General features: G+C 45.6%; 2 long non-coding RNA genes across 2 annotated transcripts in view; one reads left to right on the top strand and one right to left on the bottom strand.

The window, feature by feature from the left end:
- Positions 1-21,826, bottom strand: part of LOC309535743 — an 87,409-nt gene extending 65,583 nt beyond the window's left edge. Inside the window, exon 1 of the long non-coding RNA XR_014221374.1 lies at positions 21,690-21,826. This is a non-coding gene — a long non-coding RNA (uncharacterized lncRNA). The remainder of the gene's footprint in view (positions 1-21,689) is intronic.
- On the top strand, positions 10,541-14,092 carry LOC309535233. The gene is made up of 2 exons (XR_014221144.1): positions 10,541-10,640; positions 13,818-14,092. It is a non-coding gene; the product is annotated as an uncharacterized lncRNA (long non-coding RNA).
- Positions 21,827-24,592: the final 2,766 nt, after the last annotated feature.

Genomic DNA, 24,592 nt, shown 5'->3' on the forward strand with positions numbered 1-24,592 from the left:
TGCTTTGAGCTCAGAAAGGGATCCAATCATCTCTTATTTCTGCTGCTTTGATCATTTTCCCTTAATTTTTGGAGGGGGAAAAGTGTGTCCTATAGAGTGAAAAATACGGTATTTATCTACTTCCACTTTCGAACTGCTAGGTGACTTCAGGTGGCTATCCGCAAGCCTTCGAAGTACAGCGGGAACTCCTGCTGCGCTCCGAAAGCTTGCGGATAGCTGCCTGAAGCCAACGGAGTGCAGCCTTTGAAGCCTCTGCAGAGCAGCGGGGTGAAGGCACCCCGCTGTCCTGCGGAGGCTTTGCGCAGCCATCCCCAAGCTAGAACAGTGAGACGGAGATCTTTCTCATTATACGTAAGCATAAGCAAAGATTTCTCTAACAAGTACCAGTAAGAAAAGGAAGACAGATTCAAATTTCACTCTGCAGCTGCAGTACTAGCCCATTGAAAGAAGCGGAATTCAAGGACTTAACTTGTTTTTTACTTTGAAGTGGCGTGAGCCCAGCGAAAGAGACTGAGTTAAAAGACTTGGATTGTCAGCGCTGTTTGTGGTAAAAGAGTGGAAGTTACTGGAAAACAAAGGTAAAAGAGAAGGCAACACTTTTAATATTGAACTTATATTAAACACTAACCTATAAAGATGGCAAAGATGGACTAGCTTGGTCTAGGAGAAACGGCTGGACTAATTGGAGAATCGGGAAGAGAAGAAAAGTGGCGAAAGGAGGGGCAGAACTGCACAAAAGAGGAAAGGGACTATAAAATTAAAGATGAGCATCTTTCGTTTGAGGAGGTAGTTTGTGAGAAAGGAAATACGTTTTCTGGTGTAATGAAGAGACTTTCTTCATCTAAAGTATAAGTAGGATTCCTAATTCCGTCTGCATTCTGTTTCTTTTACTATCCCTCAAGATTCAGAAACATAGGGAACCAAGTCATGGTTAGATTAGTTTATAAAGATTGGCTGCGTGAGCTGCTGGTCTCCTGCTGTCACGTGCCAAAGATCCATCCCCTGGTCTGTGAGGAGGAGGAGGAAGAGATATTGGAAGAGAAATGGGAGGATGAAGTGATGGTTATGAAGATCAGAAGGAATCTTTAGTGAAGGTGAAAACAATTTATGTAAGACCAAGCGACCAGGGGATGGATGCCACCGATCTATAGATGGGGAGTGTTGATCTTTGTTCTTGAGGAACAGGGAGGCCAGAGAGAATCTGGATCACTGGGATGGGGGGAGGCAGCTCCCTTATTCAAGAAGAGTTCAGGGATGGGATGAGGAAGGGAGGGAGGGAGGGAGAATAACGCAAGCCACCTGGAGATCCTTGCAGGAAAGATGGGTCATCAATGTAGTAATCAATGAAAAAATTAAGAATTCTTTCTCTTCATTTCTCTTCATTTCTCTTCATTTCTCTTCCAGGCAGCGATAGCAGTGAGGCCAGCAGCTCCAGTACAGCTCTACCCCACTCCAAGACCCAGTTCTCCCTTCGCCCAAAACCCAAGTATCTAAATAAATAAATAATAGGGATGCGGGTGGCGCTGTGGGTTAAACCACAGAGCCTAGGACTTGCCTATCAGAAGGCTGGCGGTTCGAATCCCCATGACTGAGTGAACTCCCATTGCTCGGTCCCTGCTCCTGCCAACCTAGCAGTTCAAAAGCACGTCAAAGTGCAAGTAGATAAATAGGTACCACTATGGCGGGAAGGTAAAGGGCGTTTCCGTGCGCTGCTCTGGTTCAGAAGCAGCTTAGTCATGCTGGCCACATGACCCGGAAGCTGTTCATGACCGGTCCACCAATAAAGCGAGATGAGCGCTGCAACCCCAGAGTCGGCCACGACTGGACCTAATGGTCAGGAGTCCCTTTACCTTTATATATTTCAAAAACACTGAGTCTCCAGTGTGGTCTCTCGTCACAAGGAAACAGCCTTTATAAAGAGGCAACCTTTCAAACTTCTTATAAATGGAAACTGGGGAAAGCCCCCTCCAAAAGAATAGACTGTGTCCAGTGACTAGCTGATCCACATGCCTGTTCAGTTGACGCTCTAGATGCCTACTCAGTTGTTCTCCAAGGCTGTTGAAAGAGAGAATGGCCAGTGTGGCAGGCTGTGCGAGCTGCTGGCCTCCTGCTGTTGTGCCCCTAAAATCCACCCCCTGGTCTGCAAGGAGGAGGAGGAAGAGATATTGGAAGAGAAATGGAATGAGGAAGTAAATATAATTAAAGAAAGGGAGAATAGCGTAAGCCACCAGGAGATCCTTGAAGGAAAGATGGGTTGTCAACATAATAATAAATGGAAAGATTAAAAATATTTTCTCTTCTTCTCTCTTCCGGGCAGCGACAGCAGTGAGGCCAGCAACTCCAGCACAGATCTCCCTCCCCACCAAGACCCAATCCCCCCCTTCCCCACAAACCCAAAATAGAAAAATAAAATAAAAATAATCATCGTCATTATTATTCTAATCAAGTTCCTTTACAAACATGCTATTCTGTGATCATCCTTTTATCCTAGGCGGTGCTTTTTCCTACGTTTGTGAGCATGAGTGGAAATCCTGAGTCTCGCTGCAGGAGTTGACAGTTTGGCTCCTTCCCTTGTTGTTGCTCCTAGATGGAACTGCGCATGTGCGAAGACAAGACAGAGACTTCCAAACTGGATCAATAAACGTGTCACCCGTTGTCTGAAAACCACTGTCCTAATCACATGCCAGATTGTCTTTTGTGAATGAAATAAAATTCTTTCAAATAGTTTTTTAATGTTGGCATTTGTCTGTCTTGAGAAGCAATGGAGTACGCCTCCAGGGGTGAGGTCAAAAGTCAAGCAACGGTGTCAGCAGTCCCAAAGTGACCTCTCCAGGGAGCAAGACTGGGCAATGTGTCTGGAGGTCCTGGGCTTGCAGATGTGTCTCCAAGGAAAGCAGAGTTAGGCACCAGTTGGGCTGCAGGAGATGTCAAAAGGGGTTGTAAACGGCGCCATCCAACCGCCTGAGGGACTCCACTCCAGATTTGTGTAGGCTTTACTCCTTAGCCTTTTCAGCTCCCAAAGATATCCCACAAGGCAAATTAGGATCAGAGTTTTCCTTCTCTTCGATGGGCTATCTTTATAGGTGGATGAGCCCCATCTGCCCCTCACTTCCCTCCACAGCATTGCAGAAACCACCTTCTTGACCACTGGGCCCACGCTTGGTCTTGTCCGCTCAATCTTCTGGAGCCTGTCTTGGCACACAGGGGAAATTCCTGAGCATTTGAGACTCTTTGGCTGCTCTCACCTGGTTTAGGTGGCCAGTCAAACCGTTCCCAGGATGTGGCCTCTGTCACATGCTGACCGTTTCTAGGAGCAAGAGAACAAACTTTTTATTAAAGAATGGAAATGGTTGAATGAATAGTTACAAACTGTAAACAGATAAGAACATTGGCAGGATTATTGGAATAACCTGTAGTTGAATAAGATTATATATTTAAAGCAGATGCATAAATGAAGAAATTGAGGTAATTTGGATATGCATAAGATATGAAGAATCAATTTAAAGAACTGCAGAAAGAGGGGGAAGGAAGTCAAGTTTTGAAATGTTAAAATGACTACAAAATTATTGAAATGTATAAACTTGAAAATCATATTTTTTTTTAAAAAAAATATTTCGCCAAAAATCAGACGTCATCCGTCTCACTCCCAACTGGAGCCAAAGGACACAGGCCTGGCCAGGACAGCTTTCCAGTGATAGCTTCTGCGGTGATGAGGCATGTGAGCCTCAACTGTCCTGCATCTACTCCAGCTGAGGAATCACACACCTCCTCCCCAAGCTAGTGAGCCCCACCTGGGCTGTGGGTCCTTGCCTTCCATCCCTCCCAACTGACAGTTGTTAGTTCTGGAATCCTGAGCTTGAGGGGGGGGGTACATCCCATTTTGCCACGTGGGACACTCACCACATCTTAGCCACCTGCCTTTGGCGCTGCAGCAGTGATGGCTTTGGTCCCTGAAAGAGCATGCAAGATCTCTCCCAAATCTCAATACATATTTTGCTCTCCTAGACATCTTGCAAGACTTCAGTGAGCTCTCACAAGATCTTGCAGAAAATCTCCAATATGTTTACCTGCAAGCACACACCTTTATTTATTTTTCTTATTTAGTACAAATTTCTCAATCTAACAGATTTGCACATAGGATTCTGTATCACATGAAACGGCACATTTGTTTTGTTCTATTGTTACATTATTTGTGGCCTTCTAACACTTTGGGAGAAGCCTTCTCTCCCTTTTCCCTTAAAAAATGAGGATCTATGCTTTACACTCAGCAGGGAGGCCCATTTAAAAGGAAACATGTAGTTGTTTTGCTGCTGCTTTTTTGTGTTCTCAGGTGTCCAAGTTAGCCTCCTGGCCCTGCTCCTCCACTATACCACAGCAACATCCCCCACTAGGAATCCCTACTTGGGCTTTCATTGGCCATCAGCAATATCCGGTGGAGCCAGGTGGAGAGAAATGCCCCATCTTGCCCATCTTTGGGGTTTCAAGAGGTATAGCCTCTGTGCATGTACAGAATTCATGATTCAGCAAATCTATTAGACCATGGAAAGAGTTCTTTCCTCTGATTAAATTACCAAAGGAAGAGAGCAGGATTGGCTTTTCTCACCAGGGACACAAGGAAGGGGATGGTGTATGCTTAAGAAATCAAATTCCCCAAGGGCTGAAACTCTGTTCAGCCAATTAAAAAACCCAAATTCTCTCTGTACAGTGCTTCATATCTGGCGGGCAGGGCTTGTGTGCTTTGCTCATGATCCCTTGGATGTCCTGAGGCTGATAGAGCAGCAGCCGTAAGTCTTGGGGCTCTGGGAGTGAGACATTGTCCTCAGAAGGCAAAGAGTAACTGAGGTTCCCTTTTCTCTCCCTTGGAGGCCCTGAACCAGGAGCTGGCCAGTTCAGGGCCTCCATGGGAGAGAAAAGGGGGGCCAGCACTTGTGCTCAAATGAGCTTTCATACACGGTCATCCTGCCCCACACTCACATTCCAAAATATCTGCATGCTCACCTATCCAAGAGGTGGTTGGTCTTGGGCTGGGGGGTCCCAGAAGGCAGAATAAGTTGAGAAGCAAAGCCCAAGAAGTTGGAGGCATCCTCTTCGCATCCACCCAAACCCAATCTAAACAGCTTGGCTCCAGAACCAGCCCCTCCCTTCAGTTCTGTTCAGTTCAGAATGTCAGTTAAGAGGGACCACCTGTATTTTCTTGATTCTTGCCTGTGGTCATAATGGGCATGCACACTGGTATCTGTTTACCTGTAAGCACACACCTTTAGTTTATCTTTTTAAAAATAAAAATAAAATACTAGTTTCTCAGTCTACCAGCTTTGCACAAAACAGCAGCCGTTTTGTGATCCATGGCAGTGAAAACCCCACGTTTTATGGCGCCCCCCCCCAAAAAATGAGGCTTCATATGAAGGATGAACAAGTTAAATCAGTGATGATAGATTGGGCAAGACATGTAGGACATAACATAATGTTTGAGGATTGGGAAAGATTGTGGAAGAAAGGGGTCAAGTTTACTGCATGTACTGTACTAAAGGAAAACATAATGAAAATGATGTATAGATGGTATCTGACCCCTGTTAAATTACCAAAGATTTATCATAACTGTGATAACCATTGCTGGAAATGTAAAGAAAAAGAAGGTACCTTCTATCATATGTGGTGGACCTGCCCCAAGGTGAAAGACTTCTGGGAAAAGATTTATAATGAATTGAAAAAAATGTTGAAATATACATTTATAAAGAAACCAGAGGCCTTTCTTCTTGGAATAACAGGTTTGGAATTGCCCCAAAAAGATGTTAAATTATTTCTGTATGCCACAACTGCAGCAAGAATTTTGTTAGCTAAGAACTGGAAAACGCAAGAAGTACCAACAGTGGAAGAATGGCAGATAAAGATGATGGATTTTTTGGAGCTAGCCGATCGGACTGGAAGAGTCCCTGACCAGAAGGAGGAGGAGTATCAGGAAGAATGGACGAAATTTAATGACTATTTAGTTAAATATGTTAAGTTAAATTAATTGGAAAAAGCTTGCATATAGCGGATTGGCGTAGGATTTAAATATGTAATATGTGACGAATTAATATGTTTAGTACTGAACTGGGAAGTAAGAAAGATGTTAAGTGATTAAATTAATTTTATAAAAATATTGATTTGGAAAACCGTTAAAATGATATGCACTGAAATCCAACCAGGGGGATACGAGGAAGTCACTTAACAATGTTAATTAGATTAGTCTTAACAAGGTTATGATTTATGTTTGTTTGTCTATCTGTCTCTGTGTTTAAATTTTTGTGAAAAAACCAATAAAAATTTTTTGGGAAAAAAAGAAAATACTACATTTCCCAGCACCCCACAAAACGAGCCCTGAGTGCCCTAACCTGCTGGGTTAAGATATCGTCAAAAATCCAAGGTCCGGCGAATGATTACAAAGGGTGCTGAGCTGCGGGGGAAAGCCTCTGCAACGTTTGTCGAGAAAACACTATGTTTCGCCAAATGCTTGGAGAAGGCCCCATGTGACATTTGGCAGTGAAAAAACTACGTTTCATGGCGCCCCACAATATGAGCCCTCGACACCCTTACCTGCAGGGTAAAGATTTCGCCAGAAATATGACATTATCCGATTAACTCCAAAGCGGTGCTCCAGGAAGAGCCCCTGTAAAAAGACGTTTCACAGCTCCCCCCCCCAAAATGAGCCATCAGCACACTAAACAGTAGTTTCAAGATTTGGCCAAAAATCAAGGGTTGTCCGACTAACTCCAAAGCAGAGCCATATGCTGTTGTAACAAGGCCCCATGCAACATTTGGCAGTGAAAACACTATGTTTTCCTGCACCCCACAAAATCAGCCCTCAGCGCCCTAACCCTCAGGATCAAGATTTTGCCAAATATCACAAATGGAGAGAGACCTGTTGCATACTGTAAAAGTGCTGTCTAAAATGTATATTATGGGAAAGGGATTCCTGCGCAGAGCACTGGCAAAATGGCCCGTGCAATGTTTAGCAGGGAAAACCGCACATTTCACAGCGCCCCACAAAATGAGCCTTTGGCGCTCTAACCGAAAACCTGACGTCATCCGATTAACTCTAAAGCAGCGCCAAACTGCGGAAAATGGCCCCCTGCAACATTTGGCAGTGAAAATAGATATATAAAAGTCAGTGCTTTATACGGTTCAGCCATCAGGTGTAGCAATGCACAAAGATTAAAGCCACGATAGCCAGCTCTGAAAAGCTGGGGTGGTTTGTGTTTTCTGAGGCATGGCCATGAGGCTTGGAGTTAATGACTTGTAACACATCACAGTCATGTTGACACCATGAATCATGTTGACACGATTTAGCGCTTCTACGCATGCGCGAGTGGCAAAACACGGAGGTAACCCTTTCCGGTACTTCCGGGTCACCGCGGGACCCAACCTGAAAAAAGGTAACATGAAGCAAACGTAACATGAGGTATGACTGTACTGGAAAAAGCAAAGATCACCTGTGTCGAAGCAATGATTCTTCAACATCAACTTCATTGGACTGGTCATGTTGTTCAGATGCCTGATTCTTGTCTTCCAAAGAAACTACTCTATTCCAAACTTGGAAATGGAAAGCGTAATGCTAGTGGTCAAGAAAAGAGGTTTAAAGACTCTCTCAAGGCAAATCTTTAAAAATGTAGTATAAACACCGACAACTGGGAAACACTAGCCTGCGAGTGCCCCAATTGGAGAACAGCTTTTACCAAAGGTGTCATGTGCTTTGAAGACGCTCGAACTCAGGACAAAAGGAAGACATGTGCTAAGAGGAAGGCACGCTTGGCAAACCCTCACAGTGATCAACTCCCACCCGGAATCCAATGTCCCCACTGTGGAAGGACGTGGGGATCCAGAATTGGCCTCCACAGTCACTTACGGACTCACTGTTAAGACCGGGTTCTTAACCTGAAGCCCCACTTTAGCAAATGGGGCCTCCTGCTGCTGCCACACCGACGGAGCACGATTTCTGTTCTCATCCTGAAGCAACGTTCTTAACCCGAGGTATTATTTCTGGGTTAGCATGAAGGAGGTGAGGACAGGTGACCCCACCTAGGCCCGAAGTCACCCCCCCCCAAAGCAGGCTCAAGGCTTCTCAAAGCTTCTCAAAATCATTTTCTCAGCAGCTAAAAGGCATTAGCTAAGCATCAGAAGCATTTCGCTCTGCTGTAACAAAGGTCGCTTCTCAGGCTAGCTGACCTTGCCAAAAGGTACATTCACCTTGCAACTTTTCTTTCTGGGAACTGTGCCAATAGAGCAAGAGAAAAGAAACATCTCTTGGACATGCTGAAAGCAAGGCTTCTCATCCCCCTTTCCTGGGAAGGGCGCCAAGAGTCCAAGAGAGTCCCAAGACAGGAGCTTTCTGTTCATGCTCAGGAAACTTGTCATGGGGCAGGACTCCGGAGGAGGAGGAGAAAGGGGAGGGAACTGGAAGGGGAATATATACTCTGTGCAAATGACTGGGAACCCGTGCTTGTTTTGTGAATCTATCACACTTGCTCCTTCTACCAGTTCATGGATGGTAGAAATAAAGCTTTTTCTCCGAAACTATTCCTTGAGTGTCTGTTGACTCCCATTTCCCCTCTTCTCACCCGAGGCTAAAAAGGCTACCAGCAGAGTCTGTAACCTGAAGTGTATGTTAACCCGAGGTACCACTGTATCATTGAATTTGTCCATGGCAAGTCTGCGTTTATCTGCAGGTTGTTCATATGTGGTGAGTTTGTAGAAGTCTTCAATCCAATCATAGACGGGAGACGCATTTTTATTTTTCCAGCTCACCAGTATCAGTCTTTTTACTGTGGTAAGGGCACAGAGAGTCCACTTGTATTGCCCCTTGGTCAGGTTCCATGTGCTGGGTGTATAATTCGAAAGGATATTTTGCTCGGTAAAGGTACATTTGGCCTCAGCGATGGGAGTCCAGCAAGGAATCATTTAGCTAGTGCAATGGAGGAGGAAGAGGTTGAAAATGCGAGACTTACTGGCACCTGTAGCAGCAGCAGCAGCAGCTGGAGCATGGCCTGCAGTGCCACCTGGTGGCCCACCTCGGAACTTCCATGCCCATCCCAGATTTAAAGCTTTAGGCATGTGTTTTACACACACACACACACACACACACACACACACACACACACAAATAATAATTCACAAGCAGGAAATATCCCAAACAGCTCTTCCCCTGAAATATACTCGGAGTCGAGAGTGGATTTCATGCTCTATATTCAGCTCATAGTAGCGAGGAATGAAAGTTCCCCCACAATATCTGCTTTATATACATTATTTTTTTTAAAAAAATGATCTTTATTACTTTTAACAAATCAAAAAAAGAAAAACACAACAAGGATAAAACAAACCAAATCAGTAACACAATACAAGAAAAAAAAGAAAACATTTCAAAACACAACCTTTCTTTCATTCACTTGTTTCCCCGACTTCCTCTCACCTCCCTTCTTGTATTCCACTTCTATTTGGTAATTTCAGCAAATCCTTTCCATCTTTCTTTTAAATCTCTATCATAATTCAATCTCTATCATAATCTCATACATAACATAATTTTCTTAACCTTATTTTAACCTTAAAGCTAAAACTTATAGATGCTTAACTTCTCATAACATTTCTGCTAAATCCATGAAGTGTCAATCCACCGTTTTTCTATCCCTCAATTTTTTTTTGTTTTGTTATTTTCATATAAGCTTTAAACTTAGTATATACTTTAATAAAAACTTTAAATTTTCCAATCTTCTTCCGGCCGCGGATGACTCACTTTACTGGCCGAGGAGCCGGCATTTGTCCTCAGACAGCTTCTGGGTCATGTGACCAGCATGACTAAGCCGCTTCTGGTGAAACCAGAGCAGCACACGGAAGCGCTGTTTACCTTCCTACTGGAGCGGTACCTACTTATCTTTCACTTGACGTGCTTTGGAACTGCTAGGTGGGCAGGAGCTAGGACGGAGCAATGGGAGCTCACCCCATTGCAGGGATTCAAACCGCCAACTTTCTGATCTGCAAGCCCTAAGCTCTGTGGTTTAGACCACAGCGCCACCCCTGTACATAGGCGCCGACTCCATGGGGCTTGAGGGGGCCCGAGCCCCCTCAAAAATTCGTTTGGGGGGGGCTCTGCCCCCCAATAATTTAAGAAAATTATTGCGGGCTCTCGACCCATCAACAATCATGCGGGGCTGGCGTCAGCCCCGTGAGAAGCGGGGATTCCCCCTAGCTCATTAATATTCACCGCCCACGGCGGCAGCCAATCGGCTGCCGCAAAGGGCGGGCCCTCACAGGTTCACTTAAGGTCGGGGCAGCCCGGGGCTCGGCCCTTTCGTTCCCCCAGCAGCAGCGGTTTGGAGGTCTTCCTTCTCCGTCGCTGTTACTCTCGCTCGGGCTTCTGTTCATCTTTCCCGGAACTTATCCCTCGCTTCTGACCTCGTTTCTCATCTAGGCCCCTGGTTTCTCGCAGACAAGCAGGCCGCAAGGGAGGCAGGCGCCATCTTGGGTTGGTCCACGTGATTCCCGGCGGCCATTTTGAGAGTGGCAATTCATCTAAAATTTAGAAAACTTCCCGGGGCAGGACCCCGGTATGGGCCCCCCCAATATTTTTTATAAGTCGGCGCCCCTGCCCCTGTATACATACAATTCTGGTAAGTAAAGGTAAAGGGACCCCTGACCGTTAGGTCCAGTCGCGGATGACTCTGGGGTTGCGGTGCTCATCTCACTTTACTGGCCGAGGGAGCCAGCGTACAGCTTCCGGGTCATGTGGCCAGCAGGACTAAGCTGCTTCTGGCAAACCAGAGCAGCACACAGAAATGTATATTGATCAAAAAGCCACAGTTTCATAACGCAACAAGATACTAGAGTGTAAAAAGAGCATTAGAAATTGGTGCAGAAGCAGTAACTTTATAAACCCCAGGTCTGAATGCAGCCTCAGTTTCCCCTGATAAATTTTTTCTATGTACAGAATTAATCTCTGTCTATATATTTTGTCTGTAGCAGCTCTCAACCTCGGGAATCCCACCTACAATCTAAAGTGGAGCAGCCCAGAAACATGTTTGCCTCCTCAGCTGCTGTTTGTGAGAACTTGGCCTGAGCCGCTAATAGATTGAGCTCCCCTTTGCCACTGCACATCTGAAGGCAGTATCCAAAACAGCACACCTACTTACCCACCCTCAGAGAAGTATGGGAAGGTTGGAAGATTTTGCAAGCAGTTCTGATTGTGCAGTAGATCTTCCCCTTTTCTGCTGCACCACAAATTGGCTGAATTTGTGTATGGGTTTGGCAGAGATGGTACACAAATGTACACCAGGGGATGCTAGTGCCTTAAAGGAGAGCCCTGGCACAGTTCCATCATGACTGACAGTGATGATCTCAAGTCTCTGAGCCCCAGGCCTTAGGTAGTCAAAACAGCATGCAAGAGGGAAAGATAATCAGACTTGGGTTTGTGAACATGCACAAGGTTTGCAAGAGTACACAAATCTTTTATTTTTTTTTTGCGGGAGGGGGGACTTCCCCCAAAAGTAGTTCAACGAGAACTGAGCTGGGAATGGAGTGTTTTGGAGGGGGGTAGTGAGAAAACTGAGGTATGTGTGTGTATGAAATTGAGGGCTTATCCACACTTGCCTTTTGCCACACACTTTCCAGGCAGAGTCCATGCTTAAAAGCATTGATTGAGCACTGTTGTTGCTGGTTTTTGCCCCAGAGCTTTCTTCACAAAAATCCACTCTTTAAAGCTCAATCGGAACAAATGGTGTGTTATGTACTGAAGTTCTCACCCTGGGCCAGGAGGGGGATACTGTAGATAGTTTTCACTCAGGTCCACATATGCAAATAAGGGATTGAAAGTGATGTTCAGTGATTGGATAGTTAAAGAAAGTTGTTACAGTTGTGTGATACTGGAGCTCTATATAAGCAGGTTGGCTGAACCCTTCAGTTCAGTTCTGTTCTGGCCTGTGAATAAACAAGAGCTGTTTGAAGAATCACTGATATGTTCACCCACAACTTAACATGGCAGATCACAGGGTAAGCTTGGACTGTTCCTGGAAAAGGCAGAGGAAGGTAACTGGATAAGCCCCAAGAGTCTGAATTCCAGAAAAGAAGCATTCCATGTTGAAACATTTTGGAGCAGCAAGTTTTGTTTATGAGGAAATCCTTTCTAAAAGAGGCATATTCTTCCTCCTTTTTATGTTCCATCCTGAATATGCTTATATGTGCTTCTGCATATTAAACTGTAGCCATTATCAGTTTGATTTGAACTGTCGCTATAACCACTGGTGCTGTAGTACAGTATATTTTAAAGGACAGAATCTCATCAGGACAGCTGTCATATAGCCATGCTAACAAGGAGAGTCCAATAATCTGGGTAGCTGTGCTGATCCAATACTGCAATTATATTATAATACCAGGGCTTACGCCCCTGCTTGCTTCACTCACTAACAGTGGCGGAGTGGGCTTCTTGTTCCAGTCTGTGGCAATGGCAGCATCTCACCCATTCGCAGGAGACTCTGGAAGAGGGGAGGGGGGTAGCCTGAGGCTGAATTGCCTTCCATACCTTGTTGAGGGGTATCGATTAGAAAGGAGACCCGCAATCATCTCCCGAGCCCATTCCTGCCTCCATGGAAGCGGGGTGTGTGTGAGGCGCTGGGTGTTAAGCCCTCCATCATCGAAGTAGTCTCTGAGTCCGCCATGTTAAGCAGCCAAGCACCTCTACAATGCGTGTGTGTAGAAACAGAACATACAAGCATGCATTATATTCAGGAAAGGTGCTTGCATAAATGCGAACATTACGAAAATTGCATGCAGCACTGGATTTGCATGAGGACTCCTCTTTAAAAATGGAAAGTACTGCAGAAATGTGGAGGATCAAATCTAAGACTGGGAAAATGAGAAATGGATGGACACTGAAATGGACCAATTTGTCAGTTGCTGCTAGCTGCAGCTAGAATCCCTACGCAGAACTACAATCCACACCTCTGGGTCCCAGTGAAACTTGTAGAAGCACCCCCTTCCCTTGCCCTTTCCCTGAAATAGGCAGCCCTTAGTATTTCACTTCTTCCTTTCATGAAGATGAAGACCTTTAGAGGCCCTAAAGCAGTCAAAATATTAGGTTGCCTCCCCCTAAGCAATTCAAAATAAATAGGGGAAGAACGTGCAGTGGGGTGTAAGGGAGTCTAGTGAAGTTCTGTTTTCCCCCATGTATATGTTCTACTGAGTAATCCAGGGGTGTCTCTGCCTTTTTGCATTGGGAGTAAGGCTCACGGGACTCAGCAAGCAGGCGTAGGATTGTGCTGTGAAGGCCTAGAGACCAGGGGGTGGCAAGTTGAATAAAATATCAGGTGGGGGGACCAGGTAAACCCCGTCCTGTGTAATCGATCACATGACATGGTGCACACATACCATTTGAATGGCAATGCCCATCAACTTTGGGGGAAGGCGGGCCCCCTCAAATATTTTATGGGGGGTGGGCTGAAGTGACCTTGGTCCCTAGGAGTTGGCTCCTATACTAGAGGCAGGGAGAAAGGGCTAGCATCTCTTGTATTTTTTAAAAAAATATTTTTTATTGAGTTTTCCACATATTCACATTTTGTTACATAATTCTATGACTTAATATATTACTCTGTAAGAGCATCGACCTCCTTCCCTCCCTCTTTCTGACTTCCACATAACTTTCCATATTCTTCGCATTTCTATAAGCACTTATTTACCCTTGTCAAATTATAATATTTCACCTTTTTATCGGTAAATCAGTTCCTTATATTTACATTACAGAGCCTTTCAATTCAAGCCTACAAACATTTTCAAATGTTTACAATTTTCTTTCATAGAAAATATAAATTTGTTCCAGTCCTTACGAAACAGTTCGTCACGCTGATTCCGGATCTTCCCCGTCAACTTGGCCATCTCTCCGTACTCCATCATCTTGACCTGCCAATCTTCCAGTGTTGGAAGTTCCTGCTGCTTCCATTTCTGACCCAGAAGTGTCCTTGCAGCCGTTTTGGCATACATACACATGTTTACATCACTTTTATGTATTTCCTCACCAATTAAGCCTAATTAAAATGCCTCTGGTTTTTTATTAAAATTATATTTCAAAACCGTTTTTACCTCGTTGTATATTATGTCCCAGAAGGCTTTCACTTTAGAACAAGTGGGTTAGCATCTCTTGTAACTCACATTCACTTTCAAACACACCTTGTGTGCACAGTGAAATCATTGTGGGTTTTTAGTTGTTTTTCTGTTTTACAAAGACATCAGGGCAGTTAATTACCAGGGACAAACACTGGCAAACAGGGTAATAACAAAAAAGAAAAAAGAAAATTCCATTAAAATTCCATTTAAAAAAGAAAATTCCATTAAGAGCTTTTCATAGTACATTACACTAAAAAGCAAGAAAAATACTAAGTCCTCTTTCACAGATAAATCTTAAGTTGCCCCACACAATTCCCCAGCATAGGAATAGTGTGAGTGGAGGTTGGGTGCACCACATTGGAGACCCCAGGCGGAGTAGTAGGGGAATCTCATCCTTTACTTCCACACAAGGGTGACAGGCCAAATCATCTGTCAGGATAGATATGGTGGCCACGATTTCGCTGAAAACCCGATGTCTTAGGATTCACAACAAAGCAACGGCAAACACCTGCTAAAGACCCCCTGAAATGTTTGGCAGTGAAAACCCCACATTTCATGGCACCCAAAAAAACGAGCCTTTGGCGCCCTAACTCACGGGATCCCAATTTCTCCAAAAGTCAGACGTTGTCCAATTCACTCCAAAGTGGCGCCAAACACCCAGAGAATGCCCCCTGCAAGGTTTGGGGGTGAAAGCACTACGTTTCACATCGCCCCACAAAATGAGCCCTCGACACCGTAACCCACTTGGTTGTCAGGGGCTGGACTGAGGAGGAATGGTGGGAGCCCCCCCCCTCTCGAGGACCTGCTCCACAACTCCAATTTATAAAGATTATAATCCAAGTTAACGAGCTTTATATGATTCAGCCACATGGTGGAGCAATACACAAAGATTAAAGAAGCCATGATAGCCAGCTCTGAAAAGCTGGGATGGTTTGTGTCTTCAAAGGCATGGCAGTGTGGCTTGAAGTTAATGACTTGTAACACCTCACAGTCATCATCATAATATAATAATAATAATTTAATATTTATACCCAGCCACTCTGGGCGGCTTCCAACAAAATATTAAAATAAAAAAGTCTGTCAAACATTCAAAGCTTCCCAGAACAGGGCTGCCTTCAGATGTCTTCTAAATGTCAGGTAGCTGTTGATCTCTCTGACATCTGGTGGGAGGGGGTTCCACAGGGCAGGCACCACTACCCTGTAACTTGGCTTCTCGTAGGGAGGGAACCGCCAAAAGGCCCTCAGCGCTGGACCTCAGTGTCCAGCCAGAACGATGGGGGTGGAGGCGCTCCTTCAGGTATACTGGGCCTTTGAGGCCGTTTAGGGCTTTAAAGGTCAGCACCAACACTTTGAATTGTGCCCGGAAACATACTGAGAGCCAATGTAGGTCTTGGGGGCCACTCCCAGTCACCAGTCTAGCTGCCACATTCTGGATTAGTTGTAGTTTCCGGGTCACCTTCAAAGGTAGCCCCACGTAGAGCGCATTGCAGTAGTCCAAGCGGGAGATAACCAGAGCATGCACCACTCTGGCGAGGCAATCCACAGGCAGATAGGGTCTCAGCCTGCGTACTAGATGAAGCTGGTCAACAGCTGCCCTGGACACAGAATTGACCTGCGCCTCCATGGACACCATGAACTGAAAGGTCCCGGGGGCGTTACCCTGAGCCTCAGCCACAAGGAATGTGCAGCAGCAGAAAATGGTAACGCTGTTCTAGATTGCATCTATGGAAGTCCAGGGTCCTGATGAAACAAAGTCCAAGTCCTACTCTCTCCTACCTTGGTCAGGCCACACCTGGATTCCTGTGTCCAGTTCTGGGCACCATCATCCTGGGCAAGAAGGATGTTGACAAGCTGGAATGTGTGCAGAGGAGGGCAACCAAGACAACCAAGGGTCTGGAAACTAAGCTTGAAGAGAAACACTGGAAGGAGCTGGGGAGGTTTGGCCTGGAAAAGAGGAAACTGAGAGGAGATCTGACAGCCATCTTCAAATATCTTAAGGGCTGTCACATGGAAGAGGGAACAAGCTTCTTTTCTCCTGCTCTAGATGGTAGGACTCGAACCCATGGATTCAAGTTATAAGAAAGGAGATTCCAACTAAACATTCATAAAAACTTTCTGACAGTAAGGGCTGTTTGGCATTGGAACAGATTCCCAGGAGAGGTGGTGGACTCTCCTTCCTTGGAGGTTACTAAGCAGAGGTTGGATGGCCGTCTGCCATGGATGCTTTTGCTGAGATTGCTGCATCACTGGGGGTTGGACTAGATGACCCTTGGGGTCCCTTCCAGCTATAAGTTTCTATGATTCTATGAAATTCATCTGGATTAATGACAGCCATCCACCAGTTTCATATGCAAAACTGCTTCCCACCCCACCCCCTTACTGATTAATATATATATATAAAATACATTAAAGTAGACAAATAATAACTTACAAAAAGGATCAATAAACGTGTCACCTTTATTATATAAACTGTTATCATAATCACATGTCAAAATTTCTTTTGTGAATGAAATAAAATGGTTTCAATCAGTTTCTAATAACCAACAATCAAATGTAGTGCTTGGGGTACAGCTTAGATCAATTCCCCAGATGTTCAGTGTCCAGGGGTTCAGTGCCTGGCACCCAGAAACTCATGGCAAAGGGGAGTCTGGCACCAAGTAACTCATAACATTTCACTTCCTTGCAAGCTAAGGAAAGCTGTTGATTGGCAGAAGACACTGGGCAGAAACAGAAAGTAACAGGGGGATCAGGGGGTCTAAGGGTGAAGTCCTGCTCCTGTCCATCCTAATACTGGACAGTTTATTACAGGATGTTGAGAAGGGTCATTTTTTACTATGAATTGAGAAACAGCAGCCATAGTCTCGGCCAGGAGTGTTTTTCCTTGGTGACACCGCCATGTTGAAAAGTGTGTGTTTGCAAGGTGTTTCCTGTCCTGTCCAGAAATGCACTGTGCTGGATGAAGCCAGCTCTAGATCCTTCCTAAATAAAAAAAAATAAAAACCCACTGGAAGATATATTTGAAAAATTAATGTTAAGGGGAACAATTCACATTGTTAAGCAAGGTAGCTAAAGCAACAGGGTCAGGGCCTCCATTGTGACACGTCCCCCTGCTGAGTGACTTGGCTGAGGACTTTGGGAAGAGCAACTATTTGAGGATAGTTCAGGAGAAAGGAGGTGGTTTGTGAGAAGTAATGATGTTTTCCGGCAAAATAAAGATTTCTTCTTCTTGAGTGTAAGTAGGATGTCTAATTCTTTCTGCATTCTGCTTCTTTTGCTCTCCCTCAAGATTTAGAAACATAGGGCAGTAAGGCAGATCTGGAAAAAGCCTAGGTAAAGGTACAGGTACCCCTGACCATTAGGTCCAGTCGCGGACGACTCTAGGGTTGCGCGCTCATCTCGCTCTATAGGCTGAGGGAGCCGGCGTACAGCTTCCGGGTCATGTGGCCAGGATGACGAAGCTGCTTCTGGCAAAAACAGAGCAGTGCACGGAAAGGCTGTTTACCTTCCCGACAGAACGGCACCTACCGTATTTTCCGCTCTATAGGACGCACCGGACCATAAGACGCACCGGATCATAGGAGGGGGAGAACGGGGGGGGGGGAATTCTCTCCCTCTCTGCTCAGTGTCCCTTCAGCGGGAGTGGCAGGAGAAACGGAGCCCCTTCGATTTCTCCTCCCGCTTCACTGAAGGGGCGCTGCTCAGAGAGGGAAAACTGTGCACCGACCCCTCTCGCTCTCCAGGCTTCAGACGGCTATCCGCAAGCCTTCTGAGTGCAGCGGGAACTCCTGCTGCGCTTGGAAGGCTTACGGATAGCTGCCTGAAGCCCCCAGAGCACAGCCTTTGAAGCCTCCGCAGGGCAGCAGGGTGCCTTCACCCCGCTGCCCTGCGGAGGCTTTGCGCAGCTAACCCCAAGCTAGAACAGCGAGACGGAGCGCTGCGTAGCGCTCCTTCTGCCTGCTCTGGCTTTGGGCTTAGCTGCGCAGCCTGAATTCACTCCATAGGGCGCACACAAATTTTCCCTTAATTTTTGTTTTTTTTTATACTATATTTTTTATTAGCAAACCAATCAAATCACAGTACAGCGGGAACTCCTGCTGCGCTCTGAAAGCTTGCGGATAGCTGCCTGAAGCCAACGGGTGCAGCCTTTGAAGCCTCTGCAGAGCAGCGGGGTGAAGGCACCCCACTGTCCTGCGGAGGCTTTGCGCAGCCATCCCCAAGCTAGAACAGTGAGACGGAGCGCTGCGCAGTGCTCCTTCTGCCTGCTCTGGCTTTGGGCTTAGCTGCGCAGCCTGCATTCACTCCATAGGGCGCACACAAATTTTCCCTTAATTTTTGTTTTTTTTATAATATATTTTTTATTAGCAAACCAATCAAATCACATTAGTTCCAAATTACAAAACCGAATTTTAAATTTTTGTTGGGGGTACCCATGCTTTGAGCTCTTAAAGGGATCCAATCATCTCTTATTTCTGCTGCTTTGATCATTTCCCCTTAATTTTTGGAGGGGGGAAATTGCGTCCTATAGAGCGAAAAATACGGTATTTATCTACTTCCACTTTGTGCTTTCGAACTGCTAGGTTGGCAGGTGCTGGGACCGAGCAGCGGGAGCTCACCCCGTCGCGGGGATTCGAACTGCCGACCTTCTGATCAGCAAGCCCTAGGCTCTGTGGCCACCCGTGTCCCTACGGAAAAAGCCTATCGCAGACCAAATCCCCCTTCCAAACCTGGTATGTAAGGGCTTCCGGTTTTTCCGCCCTCCGTTGTGGATGTTCTTCGCGGGTTCTCCACGCCTAGCAGCTGTTAGAGGGAACTTTGGGGGGCAACGCGGAGGCTACACAACCCCCAAAAAGGCTCTGGGCATGGCCCAGGGCTGACATTGTCCGGCAGCGTCAAAAAAGGAACCCTTCGAAGCCCACGTCCTAACCAGGAGGTGAGTCGACAGAGAGTACCTAGACACAAGGACATGAGCAATCCTCAGCAGCAAGCCTCAAAGTCCCAAAGGGTAAGAACGGCAGCTAACAAGGAGAGCTTGAGGAGAAGAGGGTCTGTGAGACTTATTTATACAAACTGAACTGCTCAGAAACAGACCCAAAAGACTAGCACATAAAGAGTAAAGAACGGGAGATTTTATCTTAAACATATTGGAAATCTTTCTCATTATACGTAACCATAAGCAAAGATTTCTCTAACAAGTACCAGTAAGAAAAGGAAGACAGATTCAAATTTCACTCTGCAGCAGCAGTACTAGCCCATTAAAAGAAGCTGAATTCAAGGACTTAACTTGTTTTTTACTTTGAAGTGGCGTGAGCCCAGCGAAAGAGACTGAGTTAAAAGACTTGGATTGTCAGCGCTGTTTGGGGTAAAAGAGTGGAAGTTACTGGAAAACAAAGGTAAAAAAGAAGGCAACACTTGTAATATTGAACTTATATTAAACACTAACCTATAAAGATGGCAAAGATGGCATAGCGTGGTCTAGGAGAAACGGCTGGACTAATTGGAGAATCGGGAAGAGAAGAAAAGTGGCGAAAGGAGGGGCAGAACTGCACAAAAGAGGAAAGAGACTATAAAATTATAGATGAGCCTCTTTAGTTTGAGGAGGTAGTTTGTGAGAAAGGAAATATGTTTTCTGGTGTAATGAAGAGACTTTCTTCATATAAAGTATAAGTAGGATTCCTAATTCCTAATTCCTTCTGCATTCTGTTTCTTTTACTATCCCTCAAGATTCAGAAACATAGGGAACCAAGTCATGGTTAGATTAGTTTATAAAGATTGGCTGCGTGAGCTGCTGGTCTCCTGCTGTCATGTGCCAAAGATCCATCCCCTGGTCTGTGAGGAGGAGGAGGAAGAGATATTGGAAGAGAAATGGGAGGATGAAGTGATGGTTATGAAGATCAGAAGGAATCTTTAGTGAAGGTGAAAACAATTTATGTAAGACCAAGCGACCAGGGGATGGATGCCACCGATATATAGATGGGGAGTGTTGATCTTTGTTCTTGAGGAACAGGGAGGCCAGAGAGAATCTGGATCACTGGGATGGGGGGAGGCAGCTCCCTGATTCAAGAAGAGTTCAGGGATGGGATGAGGAAGGGAGGAAGGGAGAATAACGCAAGCCACCTGGAGATCCTTGCAGGAAAGATGGGTCATCAATGTAGTAATCAATGAAAAAATTAAGAATTTTTTCTCTTCATTTCTCTTCCAGGCAGCAATTGCAGTGAGGCCAGCAGCTCCAGTACAGCTCCACCCCACTCCAAGACCCAGTTCTCCCTTCGCTCCAAACCCAAGTATCTAAATAAATAAATAATAGGGATGCGGGTGGCGCTGTGGGTTAAACCACAGAGCCTAGGACTTGCCTATCAGAAGGCTGGCGGTTCGAATCCCCATGACGGAGTGAACTCCCGTTGCTCGGTCCCTGCTCCTGCCAACCTAGCAGTTCAAAAGCACGTCAAAGTGCAAGTAGATAAATAGGTACCGCTACGGCGGGAAGGTAAAGGGCATTTCCGTGCGCTGCTCTGGTTCAGAAGCAGCTTAGTCATGCTGGCCACATGACCCGGAAGCTGTACATGACCGGTCCGCCAATAAAGCAAGATGAGCGCTGCAACCCCAGAGTCGGCCACGACTGGACCTAATGGTCAGGAGTCCCTTTACCTTTATATATTTCAAAAACACGGAGTCTCCAGTGTGGTCTCTCGTCACAGGGAAACAGACTTTATAAAGAGGCAACCTTTCAAACTTCTTATAAATGGAAACTGGGGAAAGCCCCCTCCAAAAGAATAGACTGTGTCCAGTGACTAGCTGATCCACATGCCTGTTCAGTTGATGCTCTAGATGCCTACTCAGTTGTTCTCCAAGGCTGTTGAAAGAGAGAATGGCCAGTGTGGCAGGCTGTGCGAGCTGCTGGCCTCCTGCTGTCGTGCCCCTAAAATCCACCCCCTGGTCTGCAAGGAGGAAGAGGAAGAGATATTGGAAGAGAAATGGAATGAGGAAGTAAATATAATGAAAGAAAGGGAGAATCGCGTAAGCCACCTGGAGATCCTTGAAGGAAAGATGGGTTGTCAACATAATAAGAAATGGAAAGATTAAAAATATTTTCTCTTCTTCTCTCTTCCGGGCAGCGACAGCAGTGAGGCCAGCAACTCCAGCACAGATCTCCCTCCCCACCAAGACCCAGTCCCCCCCTTCCCCACAAACCCAAATAGAAAATAAAAAATAAAAAATCATCATCATCATTATTATTCTAATCAAGTTCCTTTACAAACATGCTATTCTGTGATCATCCTTTTATCCTAGGCGGTGCTTTTTCCTACGTTTGTGAGCATGAGTGGAAATCCTGAGTCTCGCTGCAGGAGTCGACAGTTTGGCTCCTTCCCTTGTTGTTGCTCCTAGATGGAACTGCGCATGTGCGAAGACAAGACAGAGCCTTCCAAACTGGATCAATAAACGTGTCACCCGTTGTCTGAAAACCACTGTCCTAATCACATGCCAGATTGTCTTTTGTGAATGAAATAAAATTCTTTCAAATAGTTTTTTAATGTTGGCATTTGTCTGTCTTGAGAAGCAATGGAGTGCACCTCCAGGGGTGAGGTCAAAAGTCAAGCAACAGTGTCAGCAGTCCCAAAGTGACCTCTCCAGGGAGCAAGACTGGGCAGTGTGTCTGGAGGTCCTGGGCTTCCCAGATGACAAGACTCCCTCTCTTGGCTTTGCAGATGTGTCTCCAAGGAAAGCGCCATCCAACCGCCTGAGGGACTCCACTCCAGATTTGTGTAGGCTTTACTCCTTAGCCTTTTCAGCTCCCAAAGATATCCCACAAGGCAAATTAGGATCAGAGTTTTCCTTCTCCTCGATGGGCTATCTTTATAGGTGGATGAGCCCCATCTGCCCCTCACTTCCCTCCACAGCATTGCAGAAACCACCTTCTTGACCACTGGGCCCACGCTTGGTCTTGTCCGCTCAATCTTCTGGAGCCTGTCTTTGCACACAGGGGAAGTTCCTGTGCATTTGAGACTCTTCGGCTGCTCTCACCTGGTTTAGGTGGCCAGTCAAACGGTTCCCAGGATGTGGCCTCTGTCACATGCTGACTGTTTCTAGGAGCAAGAGAACAAACGTTTTATTAAAGAATGGAAATGGTTTAATGAATAGTTACAAACTGTAAACAGATAAGAACATTGGCAGGATTATTGGAATAACCTGCAGTTTAATAAGATTATCTATTTAAAGCAGATGCATAAATGAAGAAATTAAGGTAATTTGGATATGCATAAGATATGAAGAATCAATTTAAGGAACTGCAGAAAGAGGGGGAAGGAAGTCAAGTTTTGAAATGTTAAAATGACTGCAAAATTATTGAAATGTATAAACTTGAAAATCATAATTTTTTTAAAAAAAAATTATTTCGCCAAAAATCAGACATCATCCGTTTCACTCCCAACTGGAGCCAAAGGACACAGGCCTGGCCAGGACAGCTTTCCAGTGATAGCTTCTGCCGTGATGAGGCATGTGAGCCTCAACTGTCCTGCATCTACTCCAGCTGAGGAATCACACACCTCCTCCCCAAGCTAGTGAGCCCCACCTGGGCTGTGGGTCCTTGCCTTCCATCCCTCCCAACTGACAGTTGTTAGCTCTGGAATCCTGAGCTTGAGGGGGGGTACATCCCATTTCGCCCCGTGGGACACTCACCACCCCTTAGCCACCTGCCTTTGGCGCTGCAGCAGTGATGGCTTTGGTCCCTGAAAGAGCATGCAAGATCTCTCCCAAATCTCAATACATATTTTGCTCTCCTAGACATCTTGCAAGACTTCAATGAGATCTCACAAGATCTTGCAGAAAATCTCCAATCTGTTTACCTGCAAGCACACACCTTTATTTATTTTTTCTTATTTAGTACAAATTTCTCGATCTAACAGATTTGCACATAGGATTCTGTATCACATGAAACGGCACATTTGTTTTGTTCTATTGTTACATTATTTGTGGCCTTCTAACACTTTGGGAGAAGCCTTCTCTCCCTTTTCCCTTAAAAAATGAGGATCTATGCTTTACACTCAGCAGGAAGGCCCATTTAAAAGGAAACATGTAGTTGTTTTGCTGCTGCTTTTTTGTGTTCTCAGGTGTCCAAGTTAGCCTCCTGGCCCTGCTCCTCCACTATACCACAGCAACATCCCCCACTAGGAATCCCTACTTGGGCTTTCATTGGCCATCAGCAATATCCGGTGGAGCCAGGTGGAGCGAAATGGCCCATCTTGCCCATCTTTGGGGTTTCAAGAGGTATAGCTTCTGTGCATGTACAGAATTCATGATTCAGCAAATCTATTAGACCATGGAAAGAGTTATTTCCTCTGATTAAATTACCAAAGGAAGAAAGCAGGATTGGCTTTTCTCACCAGGGACACAAGGAAGGGGAAGGTGTATGCTTAAGAAATCAAATTCCCCAAGGGCTGAAACTCTGTTTAGCCAGTTAAAAAACCCAAATTCTCTCTGTACAGTGCTTCACATCTGGCGGGCAGGGCTTGTGTGCTTTGCTCATGATCCCTTGGATGTCCTGAGGCTGTTAGAGCAGCAGCCGTAAGTCTTGGGGCTCTGGGAGTGAGACAGTGTCCTCAGAAGGCAAAGAGTAACTGAGGTTCCCTTTTCTCTCCCTTGGAGGCCCTGAACAAGGAGCTGGCCATTTCAGGGCCTCCATGGGAGAGAAAATGGGGGCCAGCACTTGTGCTCAAAGGAGCTTTCATACGCGGTCATCCTGCCCCACACTCACATTCCAAAATATCTGCATGCTCACCTATCCAAGAGGTGGTTGGTCTTGGGCTGGGGGGTCCCAGAAGGCAGAATAAGTTGAGAAGCAAAGCCCAAGAAGTTGGAGGCATCCTCTTCGCATCCACCCAAACCCAATCTAAACAGCTTTGCTCCAGAACCAGCCCCTCCCTTCAGTTATGTTCAGTTCAGAATGTCAGTTAAGAGGGACCACCTGTATTTTCTTGATTCTTGCCTGAGGTCATAATGGGCATGCACACTGGTATCTGTTTACCTGTAAGCACACACCTTTAGTTTATCTTTTTAAAAATAAAAATAAAATACAAGTTTCTCAATCTACCAGCTTTGCACAAAACAGCAGCCGTTTTGTGATCCATGGCAGTGAAAACCCCACGTTTTATGGCGCCCCCTCCAAAAAAATAAGGCGTCAGTGCCCTAACCCACAGGGTCACGATTTCTCCAAAGGTCCAATGTCATCTGATTCACTCCAAAGCAGCACCAAACACCCAGAGAATGCCCCCTGAAACATTGGGGGGGGGGCTTTGAAAACACTACATTTCCCATTGTTAGAGTGGCATACGAAGGATGAACAAGTTAAATCAGTGATGATAGATTGGGCAAGACATGTAGGACATAACATAATGTTTGAGGATTGGGAAAGATTGTGGAAGAAAGGGGTCAAGTTCACTGCATGTAATGTACTAAAGGAAAACATAATGAAAATGAT

The sequence above is a fragment of the Podarcis vaucheri genome, assembly GCF_965113315.1.
Source record: "Podarcis vaucheri genome assembly, chromosome: 6".
Classification (NCBI taxonomy): Eukaryota; Metazoa; Chordata; class Lepidosauria; order Squamata; family Lacertidae; genus Podarcis; species Podarcis vaucheri.